The sequence below is a fragment of the Ornithodoros turicata genome, chromosome 5 (assembly GCF_037126465.1).
Source record: "Ornithodoros turicata isolate Travis chromosome 5, ASM3712646v1, whole genome shotgun sequence".
NCBI classification, from domain to species: domain Eukaryota; kingdom Metazoa; phylum Arthropoda; class Arachnida; order Ixodida; family Argasidae; genus Ornithodoros; species Ornithodoros turicata.
The window spans coordinates 12,671,391-12,683,069 of NC_088205.1; positions in this window are offsets into that span (position 1 = coordinate 12,671,391).

An 11,679-nucleotide genomic window follows, 5' to 3' on the forward strand; every position below is an offset into this window, starting at 1 on the left:
GCGCTGAATGGTTCACGAAAATATTTTAACGTTTAAGGACTCATTACCAGTAAACCTGATTCTTCCGACACACATCTCTCATCGCTCTTGTTCCCTGCCAACAAGCACAGGTTCTAATTGGCTCTGCTAAGTGCTTCACTGATCCCTTTCTTCCAGGATCCTCTCATGAATGGAACCACGTTTCCGGTTGTTTGACATCAATTTCATCCACTGATTTATTCAAAGGGGTCATTCACGATTGGTATCACAGCGTGAATATTCTTTGTAACCGGCTCGAGTTAGTTATTTCAACTACCATCATCTTTTAACTGTTTTTGTATTACCGATAATTCGCTCTGCTCTATAACGCTGTATGCATTGAAGGCAAATAAATGAATACAATGAACCTTATAAACTTGGGGGTACAACGATGGAATGAGGGCTTTCTTCAACAAAAGATAAGAGTGCAAGCAAGCTGGTGACATTCGAGATGGGAAGCATATTCTTGAGTGTGGGCCGGACACTCGTACACGACAAACACAACCGGACGGGACAAGACTCAAAGGTTGTGCAGTCCGACTGCGTGTTTTCTCGTATACGAGTGTCTTGTCCTCCCTCCTCATGTTCAAGAATATGCTTCCGATCTCGATATTTTTTTTTACTCAGCATTGGTGCCGCGAAGCGACTGTGGCTATAAGCAGCCTATAGTCGTGGGCAGATGGAGGTAGGACAGCAGGACGGAGTGGGATATATAAGGGGATGGAATGAGGCAAATAATAGATTGGACCGCACAAAGACAGCTAGACACCATAGACACAGCCCATAGATCGAATAATACTAAAAACAGGCACTTTTTAACTTTGTTCAGGCGAGCTTTGCATGGCAATATTTTCTTCGCAGACGTTTCCAAACAGAGTTCCGCTGCAGGGAGCAATGACCCACATTATGTTATGAGACGGCGCTCTATCGTAACACTTCGAAGCGGGATCTCAGCTAGAGGAAGTACAATACACATCACGTACTATGGGTCACACGACACAAACTTAGACGCGTTGGCTTCAGGAAATCAGTTAACAGCGATAATTTTATACAATAGCGTGTCTGGTCCACGTTGGCTGGTGCGCCGTTTCGGCATATATAGTTTCAGGATCGGTTTTTGTCTCATTTCACCCTCCAACAGATCGCATTACACATCGATACATCATTGCCATGAATTGTAAAAAGTATGAAAGGGTCCCAAATCATTCGAGGGGTTGTGACAGGTCATCCCACACGTTATCCCAGATAAACTTAAGAGCAGTGATGGCCAGTAGTTAAACTATTTGTTAAACTACCTGATTGTAGTTAAAAAGTAGTTATCAACTACTTGCAGAAATGTAGTGGCAGCTACTAGTTAAACTCCTATTTTAAGTAGTTCACTACAGTTAGTTAGGTTACTGAAGGTGCCAACGACTTCCGATTTTGCCGCAAATTTTACGGCACGATTGTGCTTCCGACTTTTACCCTGAGCTACTTGTATGATGAGAACGGAGGTGCAGACCAATTGTGTCGTGCATGTGTACTAAATCTTCACTTTTAATGCTTGTGTAGTGAAGCCTCATTTGCTGCGAAATAATTCTGCAGCTTAGTTTATCGCGTAGGCACAGAAAGAATCCCGCCCAAGCTTTGTACTTGACGATCGTAGCAATGGCTTGAGCCAAAGTTTACCATTGACGGACATCGTTAAGTACTTATAGATGTAGTTCAACTACATTGCAGTGCTCTCCTGAAAAGTAGTTGAACTACTACTCAAACTACTCCATCGCGAAGTAGTTAGTAGTTATAGTTAAACTACTGTAGAAGTAGTTAGTAGCCATCAGTGCTTAAAAGGCGGTTCTTTGCACCTGTGTGAACCTGCATTGAAAGTTTCACAGCGAAGAGGGTAATAGAAGCTGAGAAAATGGGCATCGCGAATACCGAAACTGATGAGGCTCTGACATCACAGCCCTCGTCGCCGCCAGTGAAGCAGCGCACGAGAAATCACGTGCTTACAGCTGCCAATGGGAATGGACGCAACTCTGAGCTCTGTGACGTCTCCGCTTTGATCGGGAGTGTGTTCCAGTGCTTCTATCCCGCTAAATACGAGACGTAGAAGAATAATTCTTTTTCTTCGGTATTCTGTCGTGCAGTACAATGCGTCCATGACGTAATAACCACATCTATGAAAGTGTCCCAATCCCCTTTAATGCACAGTCCACACTGTAACAACGGCCTGCATCAGGACAGGGGAACCGGAAGCTGATCCCGTTCCGCGATACTGGTGACGTCAGCAGAATAGTGAAGAAGGAAGGAGAGAGCAAGCGCCCTGTCCCACCCAAAAAGTGAAGTTGAATAGCCACGTGACGTCACCGCTAACTCTTCGGCTTCGGTTTTACGATTGTCTACGTAGCCGTTTGAATGATACTTTCAGAATTCCTGCATGCAGATGTGTCCATGGCGCGTCCCGAAAGGTCCCCAAAGGGGTGTATCCAAAGCCTTCCCATTGGCCCTCTCAGGTAGCGTGACCCTCACGGGACTCCGGAGAAACTAAAAGTCATCCTTAGTCATAAGTCACTTTCCCTACGCTTCCCTCTTCTCTCATATGCCCTCTCCTTTACTTATTTTCTCTATGCAAAGCGGAGTATATGTTCTTTGGAGGCGGGAGAAAACGCTGCGCCATACTCGTGACGTAACGCACAAAGGCTGTCCATCCACGGACTCCGTTCGGAGTAGCGACAGATAGCCACTGCGGAAAATCAATTTTAAAAGGCACCAACTGTTGTTTTCCTTCTTTATTTTCTTGTCGAAGACTATAGCTTCAGAGCAATTTATATGAAAATCATTTTGCATGAGACATAAAGGGTACCGTCTGGAGCTGCGTACCCGATTTCTCCCACCCACACCTCGAAAGAAAGGAAACTGCCGCCATCCTCATATTGCGAGCAAGCTTGATAAGCAACACATTAATACTCGCACGAATGACCGCACAACAGAAGGAACTCTGCTTTGTTTCCGGGCTGCATTTGAACAACACGAGCTTCGAGGAAAAAATAATTTCGTAGCAATAAGGCAAACCGAACATTATGCAAGCAACGAAAGACCAGGTTCCCAAGGAGGCTAGGGTCTTTTGGACGTCATCAGCAATGTTTATACCCCGTATACAAAACACGTCGCCTCACATCCACACACGATGTACTAATACTGCGTCACCATGTCACCGTGTCAGTGGGTGTCCTTGATACGCTGTGACGTCCAGTGCTTTCATCAGGACGACCACGCACGCACACACGCGCACAAATTTCACAGTTTGAGGAAAATGTTTCCACTCTCGTTTATGTGCGACCCGTGTGCATACCAAGTCGTTGGTTTCTGGCAGAACGTTTCTCGAGACGCGACGCGAATGCTTCATAAAATAACCCGGTCTTCGAGAACTCTCGCCAGAATTTTTCATTTTTTTTAAAATTCCATGTTAGAGCCGCGAAGCAACTGTGGCTATGAGCGGCGTACAGACGTGGACAGGTGGAGAGAGGACAGCAGGAAGGAGTGGGGGACAGGGGGTTTAGTATGCGTCCTGGGCCGACTTCTGGCGGAACTGTGCCGACATTCGTCTGGAAAATCGGAAAACCCAGCCGGAAAACCCAGGGAAAACCTCAGACAACACAGCCGGTGACAGGATTCGACACCGTGTCACCTCCCACAGTCTCCGCGTCGAAAGAGATCATCTTAACCACTATGCCACGGGAGCTGGTCCAGAATTTTTTCCTTTTGCCCGAAACATAGACCCCGATGTCACGGCAATCATTCCTCATGACATCGGCCGAAGCCTCCACACGGCTATTCACCGGATTCGACTCGGCGCGCTATATACTGCCACAACCCAATTCCAACTCGGTATTGTCGCCTCAAGACTGTGCGACATCTGCAAAGTGCCCCAGGACACGTTACACGTACTTATACAGTGCCCAGAACAGGCAGACGCAAGGGAAAGACTGTCCCATGCACTTCAAACACTGGACAAAAGACCATTCTCTTACTGCAAAGTAATGGGAAGATGGCCTACAAGGGAACAAGACATGAAGGCACTCAAGGCATTGTGTGTCTACCTAAAAGAAAGCGGTATACACTGCCGCTACTAGCAGCCACCATATCGTGAACCTCAAAACCACCTAAATGAGATGGAGCTGCAGGCGCCCTTAGGGCAGCCACCCTGCTCCAAGTCTTTCCCCCGATTTTTTTTTCCAGTTAATTACTACTACTACTTTTGCCCGAAAGCTTTCCAAGTTTTTCAACGCTGCATGAAATGTTTACGCAGTGATGACACGTAAGTGACAGAAGGGTTCCTTGCAGACGTTTCGATTATGATAAATGCAGTACGTTTCTACCGGGTGTCTCACTTAAATCCCCGGGCTAAATAATTCGGGAACGGGTGCACCAATAAAAGACCAATGTCTTTTTGACCAGTATCTGTTCAATACCACCTGCAAGCGACGCACTGTGTGAACAAGAGGGGGGCGCTCATTATTTAAATAAAAATTCAAATGAGTTTCGTGAAAAACATAACTTCCGAAGCAGGGCACCGTTGGCATTAAAATGGGCACTACCCCTTTTGGGACCTTCAGTGGACACCTTTTAGAGAAAAATCTGCCAGCGAAGCGGGTCATTGTTTGGAGTAATTAATTAGTTTCGGTTTACATATTTTTGTCGAGGCTGGTGGCGGTGAAGCGCGAGATGACGCTCTTCCAATCCCTTATCCACCAATTATTTATGTGTTCTTGAGCTCACTTCGCAACGGGGAGTGCTGACGAAAACGTGGAAAGCATGTGATATCAAGGTACTATGTGATTAACTGCGTTTCGTCCGTGCGATCATAACAGAGAAAGGGCGCATATCACTCAGATAAGCGGGGAGGGGAACTGGCGAAGCCTCTCTGGCGCTGTTACTTTTCTTCAGCACTCCCCGTTGCGAAGTAAGCTGAAGAACACGTAATTCATTGGTGGATAAGGGAGTGGAAGAGCGTCCTCTTGCGCTTCACCGCGGCCAGCCGCGACGAAAATATGTAAATCGAAACCGACTAATTACTGCAACAAATGACCCACTTTCGCTCGCGGAGTTTTTTAAAAGGTGTCCACCGAAGATCCCAAAAGGGGTAGTGCCCATTTTAATGCCAACGGTGCCCTGCTTTAGAAGCTAAGTTTTTCACGAAACTCATTTGAATTTTTATTTAAATAATGAGCGCCTCCCACTCATTTACACAGCGCGTTGCTTGTAGGTGGTATTGGACAGATACTTGTAAAAAAGGAAGTTCTTCGATTGGTGCACCCGTTCCCGAATTATTTAGCCCGGGGATTTAGCTGAGACACCTTGTATGTACACGTACTGCCCGAACAAAAGTTACTGCACTGCAAACGTTACAGCAAAACTCACTGCACAGTATACCCGTTAAAGGTTTGCGCTACTTTTTGACTATAAAATTGATGGGTTGCCTGTAATTAGGGTTGATGCTTATAAATATTTAGGGGTTACCTTAAACTCTAAGCTTTCTTGGTCTCCTCACATAGAGAATGTATGCTCTAAAGCTCTGAAAAAGGTAAGCTATTTGAGGAGGTCTCTGAAATTTTCAACTGTCGAGACTAAGTTGCTTGCGTACAAAACTCTGGTACGTCCAGTTCTGGAGTATGCTTGCGAAGCCTGGAACCCTTACCGCAATTCTGATATAGAAAAGCTCGAGCAGGTCCAGAGTAAGGCAGTCAGAGTAAGGCAGTCAGATTTATCTTGGCGAGGTACGTCCCTTTGTTCTCGCCTAGTACAGCGCTTCACGATCTTGGTCTCGGTCCACTTAAAGCCAGGCGACGCGCCCTCTCTCTCAGGACTTTTCACGCAATCATTAACAACAAACTGAAGATTTCTTTTGATAAATACCTTTCTTATGCCAGAACGTCCTCTCTCAGAAGTGCTCATCATCTAAATCTTACTCAGTTTTCATATCGTGTAGACTGCTTCAAGTATAGTTTTTTTCCGTGTTGTGTCACCGTCTGGAACACTTTGGACGGCACTGTTCGCGAACTGCCTGTAGATCGTTTTTTTTTTATGCACTCCTCCAATAACCTCTAGTGAGGTTGCAGTATATGCAAATAAATAAATAAATAAATATGCTTTTGAAGCCTAGGAAGGAAGAAAGTGTGGCACACGATGATGTGTTCACGAGATGGGGGACAGTGCCTGCTGGGCCGGTTTCACAGGGAGTTGACGATATTTGTTTTTAAAACGTCCGAGGAAAGCCCAGGGAAGACACACTTGGACAGCACAGACACTCCCTGCATTCAAAACCGAGCCACCTCCCAGACTTCGACTGTAGGGCGGTGATCTTCAGCAATCCGCATCGGGAACTATAGTAAGCACATGTGATGACATCACATACTCCTTCGCGAAATCAAAATCGGTGAAGCCTTCTTCTATTGAAGTTATTGGAAAAGTTAGTAGAAATACATATAGTTCATTAATACCATTTATATTCCGCGTATATTGAACCGTCCAGCGACATTTGGTAATTAACGAAGAAGACGGATCACCGCGGAAAGAGTAAGCAGCCTCGCCAAGCAACCGCTGTGAATCTACACGGGGAAGTCAGTTCTCATTCTTACAGAAACGTGAATACGAAACAAAGAATTACCCTTGAGAAGACGCTGTTTTTAGACACGGCAAATGCAAATGTGCTCCGTAGCCGGAGCGTACAAATTTGCATAGAGACCAGCTCACCAGGTGCTGTCAATAAATAGCGTGTCACTAATCCGTTATACGTGCACTGTGATAACAAAACCATTCAAGTGAATGGCGGTTGAACGCTCAAATGCCCTTCAAGTGACCGGCAGTTCGCTGTGCCTTGCACGACTCTTACCGTGCGTCGTTGATTTCATCCTTTCTAACCACAGGTGATCTTGCCATGTGGTAGCTGCAGGAAGGATGAAATTTGGCTTGTTATTCTTATCTTCGCGCCCTTTCTTCTTTCGGCTCCGTTTCGGAAGATTACTCGACTAAGATGAGGGACTGCTTTCCAATGACATTATCTCCGTTTCGATACCTTAGGCTAGGAGTTCACTGAATATTGGAAGAAGAATGTTCAACTCTTTCAATAAAATTGTAAGACTTCCGACGAATCTAACTTGGTTTTTGGAATGCCAGAGGAAACGAAGGCTACAGCGTCACAAATCATGTTACCCTCTGGATGTACTGGTTTGGTGCGGTGACAACTGCAGAAACCTGTCTATTGAAAACAGGGCACAAAGACATAGCAGACATAACAGACAGTTTATAACAGACATATCATGGAATCCGTTTAGTCAGAACATCTATGGTTTGGAATAGAAAACAATATATGCACCATACACTCTCAGCCTTGCACATTAAAGTATACACTCCGTGAAATTGCGTGTAATAGACTTTATAAGGGGTTGTACAAAACGTTCCCTAAGTTGTTTTTGTTATTTAGTGTTAGCGCCGCGAGGCAACTGTGGCTATGAGCTGCGTACAGATGTGGACAGGTGGAGAGAGGACAGCAGGAAGGAGTCGAAGACAGGGGGGTTAGCATGCGTCCCGGGTCGACTTCAGGGGGAACTGTGCCGACATTCGTCTGGAAAGTCTTCGGAAAACCCAGGGAAAACCTCAGACATCACAGCCGGAGGTAGGATTCGAACCCACCACCTCCCAGTCTTCAGCACGACCTTGGCTACCCAAGTCTCGAACCCACGTTGCATAGATCCACTTGTGTGAGAAGAAAAAAAAAAAAGCTCCGTTTTTAGATGTCGGGTAATTCCACGCTTAATGCACGTCTCCTCGTCGCTGTTCAACCGAGCGGACGATAAAAAGCTCACCGAATGGGACATTATAATGTTCCGGGGATTACCTATCCATGTCTAGGACACGCGTTCTGTCATGCAAAGCAATGACGATATCTTCCTCGAACCGTTTCGGACACACGGGGAAAACAACGCGATTCTTTGTAAGAATCGACATTGCATCCTCTGCATGAACGTGCGAAATTTAATAATAGCAATTGCGAAATTTATCGTCTTTACTTCCATAACGGTGGTGAACCGGGAAAGTTGGTACGAGTCAGTCAAACATGATGAGCAAGCACTGCAGCACGAGGACGGACAGGGAAAAAGACAAACACTTTTGTCTTCTATCACTGTCTTCTGCACTGTGATACAGTTCGTTATTATGTTCGTTACAGTTCGTTGTTCATTATGTTTCACTCGTCTTTACTTCCGTGTTTGTGTAGATATTTCTTCCCGACACTTCAACTTTACCTACGACGTGAAACACTGAAGAATTTTTTTAAGTTCCGCGTTAGTGCCGCGAAGCAACTGCGGCTATAGGCTGTGAGTGAGTAGCGAGTACAGACGTGTGAACAGATAGAGAGAGGACAGCATGAAGGAGTGGGGGTCAGTATGCGTCCTGGGCCGACTTCAGGGGGAACCGTTCCGACAGCCGGAAAGCCCAGGTAAAACCTCACAGACAGCACAGCCTGTGCCCGGATTCGAACCCGCGTCACCTCCTAGTCTCGGCGTGGAAGGCGATCATCCTAACCACTGCGCCTAGGACGGGAGCTGGTACTGAAGCAATGAATTAACGTTTCTAAGCCTGTATAATTTGCATGATCCGTCAAATAAGCGTGCTTAATTATCGAAGCTAAAACGTCGCGCTCTTCTATACCGAATACTCTCTTATATCGAACGTTTATGCGAACTTTCACGCGAAGACTTTTACCATCTTCGTTTTCAAAGAGAGCAAACTCCCCCACATTAGCGTGCTACCTGCTTTCTCCCACCACTATGCATGCAAGCATTGTTCTTTCATTCGCGTTTCGAAAAAAAAAAAGAAAAAAAAAAGAAGTTGGCCCCTCGCTTCGATAAAATCTGTTGGGAACGTGGGAAGGATGTTCGCGCAGCTTCCTTCCAACCACTTCGCTACAGGTTGATATTATAGTTTTGGGCCTCGCACGAAAACCAGTCAATAGACAGCTGCATCCATAGGCAACCTGTGACCGACTCCACAGAAAGCGTCCGTTATCTGGCTATCTAAAGATTCCAATCAGGGAGCAGATAAGGCCAGATACTTCCTCGTGGTTCCAGGCCACGACGTTTATTTTCGTTCCGAGTGGAACGAACGGCTTCGCCAACGTTTCCCTGTTGCGCGACTGCCATCAACACCCTGTTTAGTTAAACGGCCAAAAAAGAAAGCTATAGAGTCCCACGTAGTGGTACAAAGAAGAGCGATTCAAATCTCGGTTCCCTTCCAAGTTGTTGTTCGTAATGTGATTTAATAGGAACAACACCAGGCGCGAAGCAACTTTGTTTGGTGAGGGTAAAGAAACCATCGTCGCTAATTCGGCTGATTATGAGTAACGTTACTTGGACGTCCACTACATAATGTCACGTGTTAAATGACATGCGCGGAAGTTGTGCGCATATCCGACCATCTCTGCCAACAAATCATCTCGGGGAAAACTGCTAGCGATGGCGACATGGCTCTTTCTAACGCCATTGTATCCAATAATCCAACTGCACTGTTCGCCAAACATTGGTGCTTTAAAGGGGTACTGAAGTGGAAAAATTTCTCCTCCGGGAATAAAAAAACCAGTTACCTTGACACAACCACAAAAGGAACGTGATTTACGCAATGTACGCTTTCCTTCTCCCTCTCTTTCTCAAGAAGCCCGACGTTGCGGAGAGACGTCCCCCCATTGGTCTCCTCAAACTATCTCCCATGGTGATTGGACAAAGTATTTGCGGGGACCAACGAGAGCGCGATCCGCATTATAGGTCTTGAGAAGGAAAGGGAAGGCGTAAATTGCGTTTTTTTATATCGATCATAAACCACGAATGACGCAACGGATGACTCGCCCGTTCCTTTAGTGTTGATGTCAAGGCAACGGCATCTTGAACGCAAACTTGAAGTAACGGCGTTAAACCTCTTGAAACGTAGCGGCGACAGCGGGAAGATCACGCCTGTGTATGCATTTTTTCCAGGCAGCCAAGTCAGCGAGGTGTTGACTGACTCCACATAGTGTGACTGTTTAGTCTACTGCTCCACCGCAGAACAGGAAACTCTCGTGCGATGATATTTCAACACAGACACCTTGCCTGCGTGCCTTATTGAATTTATCTCTTTCAGACGCTATATAGTGTCGGAGCTCCGTGAAAACAAGTGTCCGTTCCACTGGTGTTGGCCTCTTGGGTAGTAACTGCGCTAATAAGTAACTTGTTATCAGTTTTGGTAAAAGTGACTGTAAGTCACTCGGTTGGTATCATATTTTTGCCATATGTTTGCATGCTCTAAACGTTTTCCTCATCGTGACTATGACGCAATAATCAAGATGCATTGTCGAGTTTGTTATAATTTTCTGGCGACCACGGGTTTTTTACTTTTAATCACCCTGCTGGAGTCACGTAGACGAGGACACGCAATCCAAAGTTTTCTTCTTATTATTATTATTATTATTATTTATTTGATATTTTTTACAGCGCAGCTCTTATGCGCCCGTTCCTGCGTTGAGCGGCGTCGGCGTTGTAACCGGCAGAGCGAACGAGGATTGAAGCCAAGGATTGAACAAGGATGAGTACAGGAGAGCGTGAGGAGGGACGCAGTGGGGAAGCGTACGGCGAGAGTGAAGAGGGCGCGAGGAGGAAAGCGAAGAAGGAGGGCTCACTTGGGAATCCGAACGCACCTGGTTGTAGTTCGGTGAACTTGGTTCCAAACTTCCGACTGGAACCGTGACGGCCGCAAAATCCCACGTATGAAAAGGTCGTGTACTCCTATGCCAAGCCAAGAGACAGCATCCGCAAAAGTTGGTATACGTGGCACGGAGTCGCGCTGCAGACATAACTGGACTGTACTTCACCAACGTGGACAACGACTTCACAACGACTTCACGAACTGGGATAGGAGTGCTACCTGAATAAAGTACTATGTGTGGAAAATAAGAACAGTGGTGTATAACTCAACCTCAACAGATGCGCTCAAATTTACTGCATTACGCATTACCGACTATCGTAATCGTCCAGTGGATTTTTTTTCATGTATTCATCAACCGTGAATATCGCTTTCATCCGTATGCACATTACGCATGTGCCGAATGAATAACACGAACGAAAACTTCGTTCTAAGTCCAAGATCCGCGATCATCCAAAATCTGCCTTCAGGCGCTCTGAGCTCAGCTGCAACAAAGCACAGATGTTTAACATCATTGCGACCGAAGTGTACACAGTCGAGACATTGTGGCAGAATTTTCAGTCTGGCTGACTCTCAAACAAAGCCCCCGCAGCAGAAAGGTGGCCGCGCTCTTGACTTCCGTCTTTCACAGCAGCTGCCATACAATGTAACATTTCACACCGAATAACAATACCTTCTCTTTCGACTCTATAATTTTATTCGGCTTATTCCGACAGTCGAGATTGCTTCCTCGAACCGGGGCAGTTTCCCGCTTTCCGGCCGTTATTTTTCGGGAGACCTCCTTTCTGCGACCCGTATACTGCGATGTTGTTTACCGGTTAAAACTTCGTACGGCGAAAAGAGTGAGACGTAGATAAGCTCCACCTGAATGTATTCAATGCGCACACATCGCGTAGACATACTGCAGGGGTGGAAGTGGGTCCTGAGCCTGCGGAGCTATAATTGGAGCAG